Source organism: Meleagris gallopavo, chromosome 1 (genome assembly GCF_905368555.1).
Source record: "Meleagris gallopavo chromosome 1, MGAL_WU_HG_1.1, whole genome shotgun sequence".
Taxonomy (NCBI): Eukaryota; Metazoa; Chordata; class Aves; order Galliformes; family Phasianidae; genus Meleagris; species Meleagris gallopavo.
The window spans coordinates 143,037,970-143,046,925 of NC_139404.1; the positions used below are offsets into that span (position 1 = coordinate 143,037,970).

Below are 8,956 nucleotides of genomic sequence, written 5' to 3' on the forward strand. Positions count from 1 at the left end.
TTAATGTCTGAAACAAAGAGCTGAAAACATAGTTAGTTTACTGTTGAAAATAGTTTGTCAAATCCTAGTATAAGGTCTTCAAAGGTTAAATAGCTATATTTAAAGTAATTTAAACAGATTCTTGATTGCTGCGATTATTCTGGATGCCCTGGGCATGGTGAAAGCTGAATTTTTGCCTTCTTAGAGTGAAAAAAAATCTGAACTCAGTCCATTATTAGCTATGTATTTATTTTTGTAATTATTGTATCACATAAACAGATTCTCTGGGGAGGAAGAGCTGCTGTTTTGAAAAGATTTATATCTCTGGCAAACTGAGAGCAAGGGTGGGGAAACAGGGAAGTTTCTGTTGGAGAGATTGCAGATTGTTAGGACTTACAAAATGGATGGCAACAAATACAACTTGAGAAGATGGAAAATATGTATGAATTGTACATTAGATAGTAAATTACACAGTTCCTTTATCCACTGTACCATAATAAATAAATATATAATAATAATAAAAAAATCCCAATAACAAAAACCCATCCAACTAAAAAATCCTTCCACTCCCAACAATAACAAAAGCAATAAAAAACAGCGGAGATGCTGACTGGGTTTTGCTTTGCTTTCGAACCACTTTTTCCCGCAAGAACGTAAAGCAGTCAGCACACACGTATTTGTGTATATAGTATGCAGTCAAGTGTGAAAACAATCCCTACCTCTTTCCCAACAGGTTCTCTCAATGGAATTTCTATTCTACTGAGCATACTATGCAGTGTTGCAGTTGTGAAAGCCCTTATGTGGGGCTTTCCAAAAGATTTTGGAATACACATAATCAGATGTGTTCATGTACTATGGTCTGTGTCTTCTGCTGCATTATTACTTATCTCCCTCACCAAAGGGATTGGGTGAAGGAAACTCTGTCCTCTCTGTTTGAAGACACTGGTTTCTTGAAAGACAGCAAAAATTCAGCCTAGATCTACAAACTCTAGTTCAACATCTACATCACCTCCTGCACATACAAAACATAGGAAAGTTTATGCCATCTGCTTGAAAACATCTACATCATGTGCCTCCATTGAAAGTTGAGTCACCCACTCATGGTCCCTGCAGGGAAAGTGAAGTGAGACAGCCCTCTAGAGGTGTCTGTTTTGCCCTATTGAGATTTTATGTTTCTGGAGATACAACTATGGGGAACATTACAAATCCACATTACCTTTTAAGTATTTCAGGTAAGAACTGAAAATGAGAAAACGTGAAATTTTCCCAAAGCTCTCGAACAGAAATTCCCTCACTGGGTTTTTGGTTCTCCAAGTCTTTGAACTATTGCTCCGAGACATCTTCAGCCAAGGTTTTCTAGTGCCCAAGGTGGGGAATGAGATGTGCATTATTCTGGAATTATTTTTTCTCTTTTGTACTCTCTATGATCAGATCCTAAAGGACATTCAGTATAAATCTCAGTGCCTGAACTTCTACCAATATCTACCTTAGATACTGGATCTCGAGTGCCTCTGTATATCACGGCCTGTGGACACTAAGTTCAGGAATATAAAAAGCTTTTAATCTATTTGTGAAAGGCTGTATTTACTGACATGTAAATAACACCAATACATTTTATTCAATAATAAGGATAAATTTTTGTGCTGTGTTAATGGTCAGTAACTGATCTTTGGTATTCCTTAAGCAAACACTGGTGCAAACAGTGGATCTCACAGAGCAAGAGAGATCATAAAAATCTGGATTAAATTAATTTGAGATTCATCTTGCACTGATGGAATGGTACAAGATGGCAAGAGTGTGACTTGTGTCTATGAAAAGACTGAAAAGAAACCGAGGAATGACAAAATGTGTAAATCTTACCTCAGAAGCACAGTAAGCTTTTTCCTCCTGCATCAACCTGACTTGAAAGTTCAATTGATTTGGAACGAATGTTAGGCTTCAAGAGGCATGTGGTGTCTTGAAAAATGTAACTTGCGTTCTTGAAGTTTTGGTAAAGTATTAAAATCTTTAAGAAATGTAGAGGGACAAAACATTGCCAGATAATTGCTTAGCCTGGGAAGGAAAAAGTGATTTGGGGTATTGTCACAGCCTGACTAGACCTAAGTTCTTGCTTTAATATGGTGTACAGCAGAAGAGTGCTGAAGACTAATGCAGTTCTCATTCAAGTCACAGAATCACAGAATCAGAAAAACATTCCACTGCCTCCAGTAAAGACTGGAGAGAGGCCTTGATTTTGAAATAAGAGGACAGACTTTCTCAGTGATGGTAAAAAGCCAGTCAACTTGACTCACTTTTTTCTTCTTTGTGGTTTTTCACATTGTAGATGCCCTTGTAGGCTTTCTTTTCCTATTCTAGGAGTTCTGTAAGACAAGAATGTTCATGCTGATTTCTTGGAATGGACGGAGAAGTTTCAAGAGACTCTCTAAGAAGCATTTTGTGCCTCTGGCTAAAATCTTAAATACAAATCTGCAGGAGAGTAGGGATTTAGACTAAGGAAAAAAAAAAAAGAATGACAAAAACATGACGAGCAACAAAAACACCTTAATCTCTGAAGACCTAGGCTATTACATTTTGTTATCTGCAGAGAGAAGAAATAATTTTATGTAGGCATCTCCAGTTGAAGGGTATGTGGATTGGAATCAGATATTGATGCGTAAGTAATCACTTTTCTAGAGAGGAAATAGGAAGTTCATCTTATTCGCACTTAGGAAACTGCTTACCCAAAGTAATCATCAGTCTAAGAAGAACCTCATTACGTGTTTATTACTCGAGAAAGAAACACCGTACATACAAAACTTAAACAACCAAAATGATGGTAGATAAAAACCAATTTTATCTATCTACTCATTTCTGAAGGCTCCCATCACAGCAAGAATTGAGCATCTATGGATCTGAGCCAGTCCTTCAAAAGCTCCACAGAACATGCTAAAGTTTCTCCTATTTACTTGTAACAGATACTGTCACATGCTGTTTCAGACTGAAGCTTAGCCTCTTTTATAAGGTGTTTTGTGGGGTTGTGGGTTTTTTTCTTGTTGTTGTTGTTTTGAAAATCTCTGGCGGTACATGAATTATATCAGTATGTTGAGAGTTCTGTGAAAAGAAAGGTGGTACTATAAAAATGAATAGTGTTTCTTTTTCTTTGATTAGATCAAACAACAAACAGTGTGAATCTGGGTAGACAAAAAGAGGCCTGTTACTCCAGTTTTGGATGAGATGAACTGATAAGTAACACAAGCTTGCACAGTGGTTTAGAAAACTGCCATCAGACTAGAAGGATAATAAAGTGCTTTGGACAGAAATGTAAATGATGGTGAATAATGAATATCTAGAGATCTGTAATTTTGACAAAAGATTTTCTTTGGAGCTATGTGCTAGTATTACATGCACATACACATGCTGAAAATACAGCAGTACTTGGCATGATTTATGTACTTTATAAAATGCCACATAGTAGTACAAAAATAGAAGTACGCCAGGTGCATGACAAACAGACATGCTACTTTTAAAAACTCAAGTAAGCCAACTGGAGTAGGAGCCAATGGCAGCAGATGATCAACATATTTATTTTGAAAGCAGTCAGAATGCCTCAACCTTCTTCAGTCACAATGATCTAAACAAAGTCATGGCAATCCCAGATTCAGCTAATCCAGGTTATGACTCTCTTAAGAGAGTCAGAGTCAGCTTTCTTATTTCTCAGGACTGTCACTAATCGCTTGCTATGGCTGTCTGTGGGCAGATAAACCTGGGCCTTCCTAAAACAGTGGCCTAAATTCAAATAAATTGATATTCAAATTAACAGTGATAAATCCACAAATCCTGCCCCTATGGCCAGGTGGTCCAGGGACAAGAATGCAAACCAGTGACACAAAAATATGAGTTGATACAAAGTCCAAGAGCTGGGGACATCATCTTTTTGATGGGGTTGAAAGATAAACGATTCCTCCTGTCAGTAGAGTGGGATCTTTAAAAGAGGCAGGCTGCAGCTCTGAATTAAAACTGGCCATTCCTTTTCAGTAATTTCCTCTAGGGAAAGGAAAATATCTTTGAATATTTAGATTCAAATTTTAATGTAAATTTTCAAGAAATGGAGCAAAACTCGAGAAATTTTTATTGTCAGAGGGAAATAATCTTACAGAACAAATGAAAAAAAGTAATTTCAGTGTCAAGGAAAATCATCAATATGCTATCAAGGTACAGCCAGTGGTGGAAAACGGGGAACAGGGTAGTCACATGCCTAGCAAAAAACAATTTCCTGCAATCTATTTCTAGCCCCAGTAACTAAGAGTCAGCAAAATGGAAATTGTGCTGTTGTAAAGCTGTCGTTATGTAAAGGTTTTAAGGGGTAATGTAAGTGTCCTGTCTGCCACCAGCTGCAATCAGAATGTACTGTTTGATCAGCTTGATATCTTGTCTTTCAGAATTTACGGATGCCACAACATGCAGGTAGGTACGGAAGTGACATAGCCAGGTTTTGTGTGGGCAAACAAAGAAGTGCAATTGTGATAGGCAGATGAAATACAGAATTCAGGCAACAAAGGATACAGCTCTCATGAAAGTATCTTAACCACAAGACTGTAGTTTACCTCAAGAACAGGTAAGCACAGAGAGAAGAAAGGTAGAAAACTGGAAAGATATCAAGAGGAGAAGACTTCACGCAGCAGGCAGAAACCTAGAAGTGCAGAGGGACTACCAGCACATAAAGCTAACTGACCTTGCTGAGAAACTCAGAAGCCAGCTGCTGATGTGGATTTCAGTTGATGTGTTGTGTTGGCTGTAAAAAAGGTACCAAAATGTGGACCCTTCAATGATACAGATCTATGCTGGTACTGTGATCTCATACTGTTGTCAATTAGCATTTTAATGAGTCATACTAAAATATAATATGCGGATGTAATCTGTGCACAAATGCTTGAGGAAATGAGAGACTGACTAACAACCACTGCATAATTTCAGCAAGGAGAAGTTATTGCACAATTCAGATGTCAAAATCAGGCACAAAGAGATGCCTTGGTCCTACTAGGTTAATGTTCAATTTGTTCCATTACCATTTCAACCATCAGGGTACACAGGCAATAATACTTCTGATTTGGATATTTAACATTTATTCCAGTAATTTCTCTTCTGGATAAAATGAAGCCCAGAACTAAAGCAGCCTAAGCAAGGGTATGGATCTTTATCTATTTCTGTGATTAGGCTAGGATCTTCGTGTAATATGTTTGCCAATACTTTCCCTTAAATCAGTATCTCCAGATTTTTCCATGGGCCTTCAATTTCTAATTTATTGAATACAATTGTTTTCAAATCTTGAATTCCTTTAGAACAACAAATAGTAAAACTGTGAATAGTATTTCTTTTTGTATTTTTTTTTCCCATTAAGAAAATGCAATTTATTGAAACCAAAGGATTCTTCAGGGATGTCTGCATTCTGATGACGGCACAGGGACCTCTAGATGAAGTTATCTCAGGTCAACTCCCCAAAAGAACAAAAATATCCTAGCTGAAAAAGAAATAGTGAAATAATCCCGTTTATTTTTTTCCACTATATTTGATTTCCATGCTTCATCAGAGTAGAAATGGATTTTTAAATCAGTTTTCCATACGGTTGGCAAAGGTTCTTTCTTAAATGTCTCTTCTTGCACAATGGTATTTATTGTTCCCAAGAATAGCATGAAAAGAGGAGAATATAAAATATCAAATCAAGGAAGAGATAGTTGGATAAAGAGGGAATTTGAGGCAAGCAGACATTAAGCACATTCCTCTTACTTTAGGAGTGAGCCCTTGTCAAGGACAGAGGAAAACAAAATGTACAATTTAGCTCCATGGCGGTAGGTGTAACATTTTAATAGCTGGCAGGCTGCCTGTATCTGATGCACTTGTTCAAGCAGGCAGATGCTGGACTGGATAAATGGAAGGGCATTTAAGGACACGGAGTCTAGCTCCTCGCTGCATTTATTAGCACAATATCTCACCAACTGCAGAACGTGGGAAGAAAGTTTTCTGGATGTTAAGAGCAGCTTTATATTGACAACTGAGGTGGAGGCTTTTGTCATGATTAATGGAAACTAAAATAATAGAATAACTAAGGCTATTCTCTGTCAGACTCAAGTACTGCTTTTAAAATTCACTGATGTAAAAGCCTCTGTCCCCCAAATACCATCTCATACTTGCACAATTTATATTCCCACATGGGTAATTTAATACTACCAATTCTTTATTAGCAAAGCGTGTTAAAGTCCAGTAAGCACACTTCCACTTTTATACAGAAGCCAAATATTTATTTTAACCAGGCATGTTGGATGGTGAGATGCTCCAGGTTTGTATTTCTGCACTCCCCATTGCCGTATGGCACCCAGCTGGTAAAGCCTGGCAGCCAGTAGGGTGGCAATGAGAAAACTCTCAATAAGTTTTTGTTTAGGGCTGACATTAACTTTCCTCTCACCCTAGCCACTAGCGCTATGTTTTTCCTTAAAAAAGAATGGAAGGCTCTCTGTTTCTCTGGGGATGATTCCTCATACAAATTTGCGTGCATTTGAAAAGCTAGTTTTTAAACAGAATGTATTCTTTTACGCTTTGATGATAGCACAGCACATATATTAGTAATTATGATATTACTGTTACTAAAAAATATCTCAAGAGAGAAGCTCTACCCTTATAACCATGTTCCTGAGAAAGGATGCTTTGACTCAAGGAGCTGCGGAGCATCTGCTTACACCGCAGCGAATTGCTATCAGGAGGGCGCAGTGCCAGTTGCACAGGTACAAGAATTATCTTAGAAAGTACATCCTGAGGTATCTGTTGCTGCCATGGACCACATCACAGGTGTCCATGAGTCAGCACTGCAGTTCATGGTGTTTCAGCACAGAAACCAAAGCAAGAACTTCTGCAAGAAAATATTGCAGTGTGCATCTAAGGCTGTAACATGTGCAGGAATCCTCCTGCTGGGTCCCAAAATGAATTAAAAAGAGAAGAGAGTGTGTATTTGCCCGTTCAGCCCTGCTTTTTTTTTTTTTTTTTTTTTTTTTTTGAGGAGGAGGAGAGGTGGTGAGTAATGACTGCTCTCTGCTTCTTGATAGCAGAGGCTGGCAGCGCTATGGCAACCGGCTGCAAAAAGGGCGGAGGGGAAATGTTGCTTAGCAACGGGAAGCTTCAGACAGGCAGAGCCTGATGAGAGCACAGCAGTCTGAAAAAATTAAATTAAATTAAATTTTGAAAAAAAAAACAAAAACAAAAACCAACAACCCACCACACGATAACAGTGTCAACAAAGCATCCCTAAACCAAACCCACAGTTGCTACCATCAGAAGAGGGGACATGATTAAAATATAGATGACAAGAGTAGAAGATTTAGAGGAAAAAAAAAATTAACACAATAATAAGACGTGGCAAAGCTGATTAAAGAAAAGAGAAATAAAATCAGATATCATCTATAACAGCTTAGTAAAAATGTAGAGATGTTTTACACTGATCATCAACTGAGAAGCAATCTCATCAGTGAAGACAACAAACCTCAACTGTGGGATGGGTCCCAGCACTGCTGGATGCAGTCCCCGATTAGGGATGTTGGGGGTGTGCTGTTGGTGCTCTGAGCCCCAGCTCTTTGGGAGGTGGAGGGCACAGCGCTTGCGTGGTCCTGCTCTGCTGGTTGGTATTCATAGCTGTCCCCTGGCACGATGAGGGCTCTACGGGCAGAGAAAAAAGTAGTAGGAAAGGCTATCCAATGCACCAATTCAGATTTTTAGTAATAATTTTCCCAAGATGTTTTTGCAGTGCTGCAGGCACCCCTAACACTTCATTAATAATGCAGTAAAATCCCAGCAGCATTACATTAATCACGCCAGTGGGAACCCAGCCAGTCAGGCACCTCTTTTCCAGCCTTCCGTCCTCAGCTTGCTCCGAGCACTGTCTCAAACAGACGTCTTTCACTGCATGCTTGGAAAGTTGCCCGACTTGAGCTATTTTGGACTAACAAAGGGACAATTACATCCAAAACACAGAACCCCCACAGAGCTGCTGCCCTCCCCCTCTCTGGTGTGATGGATGCAGCCATCAATGGGGGGCTGGGTGTTTCTACCGACCATTGCCGAGCAGTAAAACATGAAAGCAGAAATGAAACTAGTCTTCCCTTCCTGTTTCAAGTCTGCCTAGAAACCGATGAGGAGCTAGCTCAAGTCTGTTGTAAACTCCTTGCAGAGTGCCAGGTCCAACAGTGGAGCTGTTACGTTCTATGTATGCCGTGCACTGGGTTTGCTTTTGTGGGTTTTTTTTTTCAGTGCAGAGAAGTGAGTTCGCTATTGGAAAAGACTGATCAAGCAAAAATCAAAGTAGGCTTTGGGAATATGTCAGTGATGCCAGATGTCAGTGTAGTCAAGTAGAAGAAATGCTGGCAGGCAGATCTGGATGGTGTAGCTCTTTTCCCAACAAGCAACCCAACCAGTGGCCAGAATGGAGATGCTTCCTGAGTTGCCTCTGTGCTGTGCTGGCCAGTTCTGCCCTTGCATGGGCAGCACTATCATCTCCACCTCCCATGTTTTAGCCCTTTTGGCCAGACTACTGCTTTTAGGGCTTATGATGTTACATGATTTTGTGTTCCTGCGTACCAGAGCCATTGTCTCCCTAGTAGATAATGCTGACTAAATTGATACTTTACAAAGACACAAAGGAGTCAGCTTGTGACTGATACACAATACTGGTTAACAAGGCGCACACAATGGTGGTATTAGTGGGAGGAAAGAAAAGCTCAACTTTCTGTCAGTCATAGGTTCATTAGAAAGTAAAGAGTTGCTAGCAGGCAGAAAATCTCTTTATAGATACATAAAAATGGTACCAGTTCTAAAAAAAAGAAACTAATAACAAAGGAGAAATTAGTCTCACTTGAATGCTGGTGGAACCAACTCCAACTGTCTTCCCCCACATAACCTGTAATAGAATTCTGATATGTGTACATTAAAAGAAGAAAATCTATGAAAATCCCATTTT

General features: G+C 39.2%; 1 long non-coding RNA gene across 1 annotated transcript; it reads right to left on the reverse strand.

Annotated features, from left to right (window-relative positions):
- Window positions 1-323: 323 nt before the first annotated feature.
- On the reverse strand, window positions 324-8,102 carry LOC146545667 (uncharacterized). Its single transcript, XR_014880863.1, has 3 exons — window positions 7,842-8,102; window positions 7,487-7,659; window positions 324-5,476 (listed from the first exon to the last, which is right to left on the reverse strand). It is a non-coding gene; the product is annotated as an uncharacterized LOC146545667 (long non-coding RNA).
- Between the last annotated feature and the right edge of the window lie 854 nt (window positions 8,103-8,956).